This window comes from Petaurus breviceps, unplaced genomic scaffold, assembly GCF_028583685.1.
Source record: "Petaurus breviceps papuanus isolate PSGF00001 unplaced genomic scaffold, PetGlider_PUasm1.0 90763, whole genome shotgun sequence".
Taxonomy (NCBI): Eukaryota; Metazoa; Chordata; class Mammalia; order Diprotodontia; family Petauridae; genus Petaurus; species Petaurus breviceps.
Window position 1 is genome coordinate 2,040,051 of NW_027187340.1, and position 8,480 is coordinate 2,048,530.

At 42.6% G+C, this 8,480-nt stretch overlaps 1 long non-coding RNA gene across 1 annotated transcript in view; it reads left to right on the forward strand.

Moving 5' to 3' along the window:
- The first annotated feature begins 4,414 nt into the window (after positions 1-4,414).
- The window catches only part of LOC138146587 (uncharacterized), a 4,732-nt gene continuing 666 nt past the window's right edge, over positions 4,415-8,480 (forward strand). The window contains exons 1-2 of the long non-coding RNA XR_011164531.1: positions 4,415-4,957; positions 6,237-6,358. This is a non-coding gene — a long non-coding RNA (uncharacterized lncRNA). The remainder of the gene's footprint in view (positions 4,958-6,236; positions 6,359-8,480) is intronic.

Below are 8,480 nucleotides of genomic sequence, written 5' to 3' on the forward strand. Positions count from 1 at the left end.
ACAGTTTGCATTCTTTCCCTTAAAAGTTTCTTCCTTCCCCCACCAAATAAAAAATTCTAAGTTCTTAGGACAGATTTCTGCTAAACAGGTGAATTCCTTATAATAGACTGTGAAATAGAATGCTTCTTTTTTTCCCCTTAGTTTTAGCTTTACATATAAGAATCTAAAACAAGACTTTGAGAGTTCTTAGCATAATCCCAGAATTTTTCATTATGCCATTACATTGCAAAAGAGTGCTTGGCACCCCAAACTGTATTATTTTCAGCAGGTTTCCCAAATAAATGACCCACAGGAAAACAACATAATGAGGCACTTTTTAAAACTTGGGTAAGGAAGTGTAATTGAAAAACTACCTTATGCTGTGGGCTTTTTTTTCTGATTTACCAAAAAAAAATCTGACTTGCTTCAGGTCCTTAAATCATTCCTTCTGTTCAAGAGAAATTGTGGGTATTTGGTTTTGGGTTTGTTGTTGTTGTTTGCTTTTTAATCAATAAAAAGGACAGAGAATCTGGTGTTTGTGTGACCAGCTATGAGAGGCATGGTTATGGTCCCCATTTATTGTCTCCTGAAACCATTGAACATCACCCCTAATTTCCCAAGGGATACATGTGGTGCTGTTATGTTTTAATTTACATCCTTCTTTTGTGAAGTTTCTACTTCTGAACATCTCAGCCTTTCCCCCTCTCCTCCCACCTTTAAGTACCTGTACCATTTTTTGCTAAAAAGTCAATGGAGTTTTCACTACCTTAGCTCTCTGCATCCCCTTTATCTTGATGGCTTCTCACTACCCTCTTTTGTAGCTTCACGTTTATCCGGGGCTTCTCAGAAAGGTTCCATGCTAAGCTATTGGCTTGTCTAGATGTTTAACTCACTTTCCCCTTTTCCCTCCCCCCCACCTTCCTCTCCAATGCCTGAGAATCTTCTGGGAAAGAATCTAACTCCCCTACCCCTCCACCCCCCACACCCTCCCCCTTTTTTATGAACAGGACCCTTTAGATTTGTTTTAGCTTTTCTTCTCAATCAGAAGCACTGCTAGCAGGGTGAGCCCCTTGTCTGGTATCCAGCGATCAGGGCTAAATCCCATCCTTACTGGTATTTGCTCCTTGGAGGTGAAAAAATAAATGTTTTATAAAGCTCAAATTGGCCTTATCAAACAAAACGTCTGCTAGATCTGTGAGTGACTGGTGACAGCAGGAGACATCAGTGCTAGCCTCACCAATAGAAGTCACTGCAGTTAATGGAGGCTATTATGGGAGAATTCTGGCAAGAAGTTTTTTTTTTTTCTCCCCCCTCCAGACAGCTAAAAAATTTTTAAAGAAAAATGTATTCAGTTGCTAGGGCAACTGTGGTTTCAAAACTACTGTAACAAAAGCCAGATATCACATATCAAACTACCAAGTTGTTAATTTGACTGGTATTTTAAAGTAACTACTCTAAAGAGATGTTTTCTCTTTATCTAGCTCTACTTATATTGCAGGGGAAAGGGGAGAGCAGGAAGAAGAAGGGGGAGAAAGAGAGGAAGGGGAAAGAAAACATAGGAACTGATTTTTCCTCACTCAGGTATTTCCATAGTCTTTGTTCGGAAAGGGAGGAGTGTCTTGGTTAACTGTTTGTTGGAAATAATACTAATAATTGACATGTATGTCTACCTTAATATTTACAAAGTGAAGTGGATAAAGCCCTGGGTCTGGTGGCAGGAAGACTCCTCTTCCTGAATTCAAATACATCTTCAGACAGTTACTAGCTGTGTGACCCTGGGCAGTCATTTAATTCTGTTCACCTCAGTTCTTCATCATTAAATCAACTAGAGAAGGAAATGGAAAACCATTTGAGTATCTTTGCCAAGAAAACCCCAAGTGGGTTCCCACATGAAGAAAACTTACATATATTAGTTTTTATGAGCTGTTCACCACAACCCAGTAAATCAGGTGCTACATACATTATGATGCCATTTTGCAGATGAGGAAACTGAATTAATTGATTTTCCATGGCCACCTAAACTAGTAAGTGTCAAACAGAAGTGCTTGATTGTGATCAGAGGAAAGGTATACTGGTATGTAGAATTTATTTGTTAATATTCATAATCTAAGAAAAATCCCATTTTTATTTCTACTTCTTTATTTTCCTACCACCAACTTCCCCCAATCTTATTGAGGATGGTGAGAATAGAAAATAAAGAATAGAAATATAAAAATAGATACTTGGTAAATATTTAGTCCAGGGGTAGGGAACCTCTGACCTCTAGGCCAACCTTCTAGGTCCTTGGTTGTGGCTTTTTGACTGAATCCAAGTTTTACAGAATAAATCCTTGTATTAAGGAGATTTGTTTTGTGCAGTTTGGATTCAAAGGGCCCAAATTGAGGGCCTAGAGGGCCATGTGTGGCCTCAAGGAGGCAGGTTCCCCACACTGAGCTAGTCATTTAGGTTCATCTTGCCAGAGGCTAGCTTACTATTACTTGCCTCAATTAAAAGACAGAAAGACAAAAAGGGAAAAGATCTAATATGGCTCTCCAGGAAAGGAGCAGACATAGTAGAAGTCAGATTACTGAGATTGTAAATTGAATCAGTAATTTTACTATGAAACTTTTCTGAACTTTAGTAGCGCCAGAGCTTTGAATCCATTCTCAACCAATTGAAGTTCACTGCTCCTACCTTGGATTTCCTACCCATACCTTAAAACAGTCTGGGGCCTTTGGTTTTTTGGTCTTGCTTTTAGTTTCTACTGGATAAGACACTGTAGGAGGAAGTGACACAGCTGGAATTATTCAATGGTGCATTGTCTGACCCTTGGAAAGAGACCCTTCCAAGAGCTAGAGAATGGCCTAGAGTGGAAGAAATTTTGCCTTTCTTGTCTCTGCTTTATTTTAGAAGTATTTTCAAAACAAAAAATGACAACTCCTCATATACCAGATGGATTATGTTTAGCCAGTCTTCTGGAACAGAAAAAGTCTTAGAGAGTTTGTTCATCTCGGCTTGGAGATACAGTAGTGAGAACTTAACTGGTTTGAATATTGAGTAATAAGAATAGAAAGCCTGGGGGTTAAAGGGTAGAGAGAAATAGATTTTTGGAATTTCACAGACATTTGTGTTTCATTTCCCTGTTCTAAAAAATGTTATTTTGATGTTCTGTGGAATGGAGAAGGGGGGGGGGAAAGGAAAGAGGGAGGGAGAGAGAGGGGGGTACAGAGAGAGAGGGAGAGACAGAGAGAGAGAGAGAGAGGGAGGGAGGGGGAGGGAGAGAGAGAGAGAGAAAGAGAGAGGGAGTGGGAGAGAGAGAGAGAGAGAGAGAGAGAGAGAGAGAGAGAGAGAGAGAGAGGAGTTATAGAGTTTATACGAGAACTGCTGCAGTTTAATTGCCAAAAGAAAAAAAGAAATGAAAAAGAAAGCCAGCTAGTCGCTACCCAACACCATGGGCCTTGATTCAAGTTCAAGCTCTAATTTAGTACAGAGGTTGAGCTGACACCCTAAACTTGAAAAGGGAGCTTACTTTAGAATCCTGATGATTGAAAGCGAGATGGATTAACCACTCGGGTATCGGATTACAACCTTGTTATTGGCTGTTTACATAGGACAACTCTGAAAGGGGGAAAGGCGGGGCTGGAGTTTGAGAAGTACCCTAGGCAGATAGATGGAGTGGGAGGGTAGACTGGAAGAGAAAAAAGGATGTGTGCACATAAACGCTTACATATATGTATACGAATATCTACATATGCGCGCGCGTGCACACACACAGACGCGATATTGAAAAGTTCAGAGCTACAAACAGGAGATTCCCTGGGTTCTGAACTCCCCCTCCCCGGGCGTGCCAGAGCTGGCTGTGAAAGCAGAGTCATCCAGGAGCTGAATGGGAAATTCCTCTATTAAGCATTTCCCTGTGGGAAACGCTGTGACCCAGCGGGCCCCCAAACCAGACCATTTAGCTTGAGGATTTGCTAATGGAGGCAACGCCATCTAATTCTTCCTTTCGCTCCAGGATAGGCTCACCTACTTGGTTGGAGCCCACTCTTCTTCCTTCTGGGCCTCATTGAAATCCGCTTTTGCAAATGTCCAGTAGTGGAAGTGGAATTAGAATTGGAATTGGAAAACAATAAAAGAAGGGAAGGAGAGGAATCCTGTCCTGCCAATGTCCCCGAAAAACCCGTGGAAAAGATTGACTCCCCAGCAGTGGACCCCACTGGAGTTTTCAGAGGGTTACGAAAAAAGAGAGTGTAGAAAGATTTGTCTGAATGTAAATATCTTTGAGCCGGAGTTTGATCAACATTCTCTGACTCTGCATCTCCCAAAACCAGAACTGCCCCGGGTCCTCCCCTAGGGGTTAGACCCGAACTGAAATCCACATTCGTCCACACCTTCCGCAATAGGCTGGGAGGAAGGAGGAGGGAGGAGCAGGAGGGGACCAAGATTTAGTGCCTTGGAGAGTCAGAGAGGTGGGAGGGAGGATAGGGACTCGAGCGCTGATCTTCTAATCACCCAGCTAGTCTTTTCCAGGGCCAGGCTAGATGCAGTCCCTGCCCTTCTGCAGATAGCCTTTGGCTGGGCAAACCCGCTGGAGACTGCGAAGTCCATCGAACTCTGCCTGGAGGACTTGATTCTCTTCGAGAATGGGGATTTCACTCCCGCCCCAACCCGCTTCTCTTTTTACAATGAAAAAAGAGCGAATTCAGTCGAAGTGAATATGCCCCGTCCTCTGTAATTATACACACATTGAACTTCTTACAGTTGACTTAAGTTACTTGGCGCTGCTATTGGTGTGGCCCTGCGTATTGATTAAACGCAGCATCTATTTACCTAAACAATAAATGTGGAGATTAGTAAAAGTTCACTTGATCACAATAATGGGATTGACAATTAAAGGGCAATGCATGCCAGATGTAACGGAGGAGCCCGTGGCTGCAGCCTTCGCGGAAAGAGGAGCACGGACTGGGGGCTTGACAACTGAGCAGCAGCAGCAGATGCTGTAAGTGACACGAAAGGAGAGAGGGAGGAAGACAAGGAGGGAGGGGGCCAGAGGCACTGGGAGGGGGCAGTTGTGAGGGTTTCTGAAGGAATCGTCTGGGATTGTCATTCTCCTTTACCACAGGCAGGCTTTCTGCAGGAACTAAAAAAGCTCCATGGAGAAAATCTGGGCTTACTCCACCCTGTAGAGAGAAAGGGACTAATAACTATCTAGAATGGGCATGGGAGATGTATGTGTGTGTGAAGGCATCACTATTTGCACCCTGGATTAGTGAGCTCTCTTCTCTATACGTATCTCTCTCTCTCTCTCTCTCTCTCTCTCTCTCTCTCTCTCTCTCTCTTATTCCTTAGCATGTATTAATTATCACATAATTGTGTGTATGTTTTTGTAAACAGTGGATTATACTTTCTAAGAAAGAACAGAGAGTTTGGTGTCTGGCAGGCTCTCATCTGAAACCCTCCTTCATTAGGCTCTCCCTGAAGGGGAACAGGGATGGACAGTGTCCATCTTGGCTTCATTACTTGCATCCAGGTGCTAGTGTGTAAGGCATTACTGGGATTCCCTAATCCCACTCTAGTCTAGAAAAATGAAGTGGGGGTAGAAGTGAGGACAAGAACATTGAGAACTTGATTTCATTTCTAGTATATCACTGGAAGCATCCAGAAAAACAAGACTCTACAAGGTTAGGCCTAAGTCTGTAATACATCAGGTTCATTGGAGAATGATATTGGAGGGCTACAAACAGGAGATACCCTGGGTTCTGAACTCCCCCTCCCTGAGCGTGGGAGAACCTTAAAAGGGACATTCTTTACTAGACTATTTGAACTCATATAAAGCCCCTCAAAACAAAACAAAACTCCCACCTGAATCCTTAAAGCAGAGCTAAGATTCATTCTTTCAGTTAAGCACTTACCCTTTACCTGTGCTAGCCATTGGAGAAAACAAAGGCAAAAAAAAAAAAATAGTCCCTGCCTTCCAGGGGTTTACATTTTACATGGATAAAATGAGCTATAGAACTAAGTCAGAAGAAAGTTCAGAAATGTGTCAGGATTGTATGGGGGGGGGGAGAGAAATGTGGTCACAGAGGAATCTGAGAGTTTAGAAAGGGGAAGGAAGATGGATCTTGGTCTGCTCTTAATAGGGTGATCATGCAGTTCAATCTTTCATTTTATAGATGAGGTAACTGAGGCCCAGTGAGATTAAATGACTTTCAAAAGGGCATACAGGTGATAAGTGGTAGACACAAACATAAACTTGTGTTTTCTGACTCCAAATTCAGGACTCTCCCACTGATGAGAACAATACAACCAGTCGGGGTGGAATGAGAGAGCTACTGGCGAAAACAATGGACTACTCACCTCAATTTACCCTGACTCCAAAATCCAGTGACTTTCTACAGTGGTATGTTGAATAATTTTATGGAAGCAGAGACTGAGGCTCATTGAGTTAAAGTGACTTATAAAGTCACACAATGGTTAACTAGTAGTTAAGCAGTAGCTTGTAGTAGTTACACAGCTAGTAAGTGGTAGAAACAAGGTGATGACTATTTTCAAGTATTTGAGGTACTATCCTTGGGTCCATTTGTTTATACTTATACTGCTTGGTCTCAGAAGACAGAACTAGGAGTGATGGGTGGAAGTTAGGCTTGAGGTAAGGAAAAATCTTCTAGTAATTAGAGATGTTAAAAATTGACTGTCTCTTAAAGTTCCTCCTTACTGAAGGTCTTCAACCCAAAGCTGTAACTAGCACAGGTCAACTGAGGCTTTGCTCTGAGGTGCTAAATTTGTATAGTGCTGAAAGCAATCTTTCAGCATCAGGGCTCAGTGCTTATTTAGTAATAATTAGTTGATTAGTTAATTAAAGGATAATTAAGAGTAATTAACTAAACTAGAAACCCACCAGATACCCTCAATCTTCTACCTATTTGGAGAAGCTCAGGTTAACTCCCTCTTCTTCATCTTTGCTCTTCCCACCTTCACCCCAACAAATCCTCCCCAATAGTAATGACCTTTCAGTCTTGGTTTGTGCTCAACACAGATGCAAAAATAGTTTGTTACAACTCTGCTTCAAGTAAAGACTAGGTAACATTTGTAGGTCATATTGTAGAGGGATTTCTTGTTCAGGTGTGGGGTATACTAGATGGCCTTTGGGTTCCCTCCCAAATCTGAGCTTCTGTGGTAACCTATTCTCTGAGATGAAATATTAAAAGAGCATGTGAATGAAGAAATGAGACTTTAGAGGATAATGCAGTCAATATACTTAGCAGCAAGAAAGTCAGGCTGGGGAGTGGGGTGGGGGTCCAAGGTGGACAGGCTACTGGGGTCACTGGACACCATGTGCTCAAAACTTGGGAAGAGGGCTTCACTCTTATCCCTGGGAACTACAATAACATGAAAGGTGAGTGGCCCTGAGGAAGTGGTTGTGCTATCACAAGGCTGTCTTCTTCCAGGAATGATGATTTTTTCTATGTTGATACTCTTGGGCAAAGCCTCACTAGCCACCTGCTGGTTCCATACTATATGTAAGGCATACTTCAAGCCTCAGGAATGACAAACAACACAGTTTCTCCCCTCAATGAACTTTATTATAAAATATAATTGGGGTTGGAGGTCACCTGTAGACAAATAACTATAATATAAATGAGAATGTAATAAGGTGTGCAGACAAGGTGAGAAATTGAAGGTTGGAGAGATCACTTTTATATGTAAGGAGGATAAGAAAAGGCTTCTTAGAGGAGGTTAAGTTTAAGTTGAGCCTTGAAGGATGGGAAGAATTTCAGCTGGCAGAAATGTGGAGTAATGGGATTCATTCTAGACAAGGGAGAAGGAGGATCCCCTATAGGGAGGAGGCACGAAGACTGGAGAGACTAGGTCTAGAACTGGACAGTGTCAGACAAGGCTGGAAAAGTGACTATTGTAGACTGTTTCTCTTCTTCTGGAGTCGCTGGATTTTCAGTCCAGAATGCTTTCTACTCTAAATTTGGATACAAACAAAAAGATTGGTCTTGTAAGTCTATGAACAAGCCAGGACGAAGCCCTTTCCCTCCCGTAGGGCCACTGGGAACCACAGAACGCATGCCCAGGCACTTAAATGAATGAAGGCAAAGGAAAGAAGGAGAGGTTGCAAGGAGACGAGGTTAGGCAGCTCCAAGTCCGGGTGCAAAAAGAGGAGGAAGAAGAGAGAGAAAGGAAGAAATCAAGGGAATGAGGAAGGAAGAGGAGGAAAGAAAAGTGATGGAAGAGGTGGGAGAAAGAAGGAAATAGAAGAAGAAACTGAGAGAAGGCAAAGGAAAAAGACAAGGAAGAAGTGGAGGAGAAATGTGGGAAGAAGAATAAAAGGGAAGAATATGGCTGGGTTTGAGTTGGGAGTATTCCTCAATGCCTCCCCACCCACCCCCCACCCCAGAATCCCTCCACCCCTTTTCCTTTCAGAAGGAGGGGGGAAGGAGAGAGAGAGAGAGAGAGAGAGAGAGAGAGAGAGAGAGAGAGAGAGAGAGAGAGAGAGAGAGAGAGAGAGAGAGAGA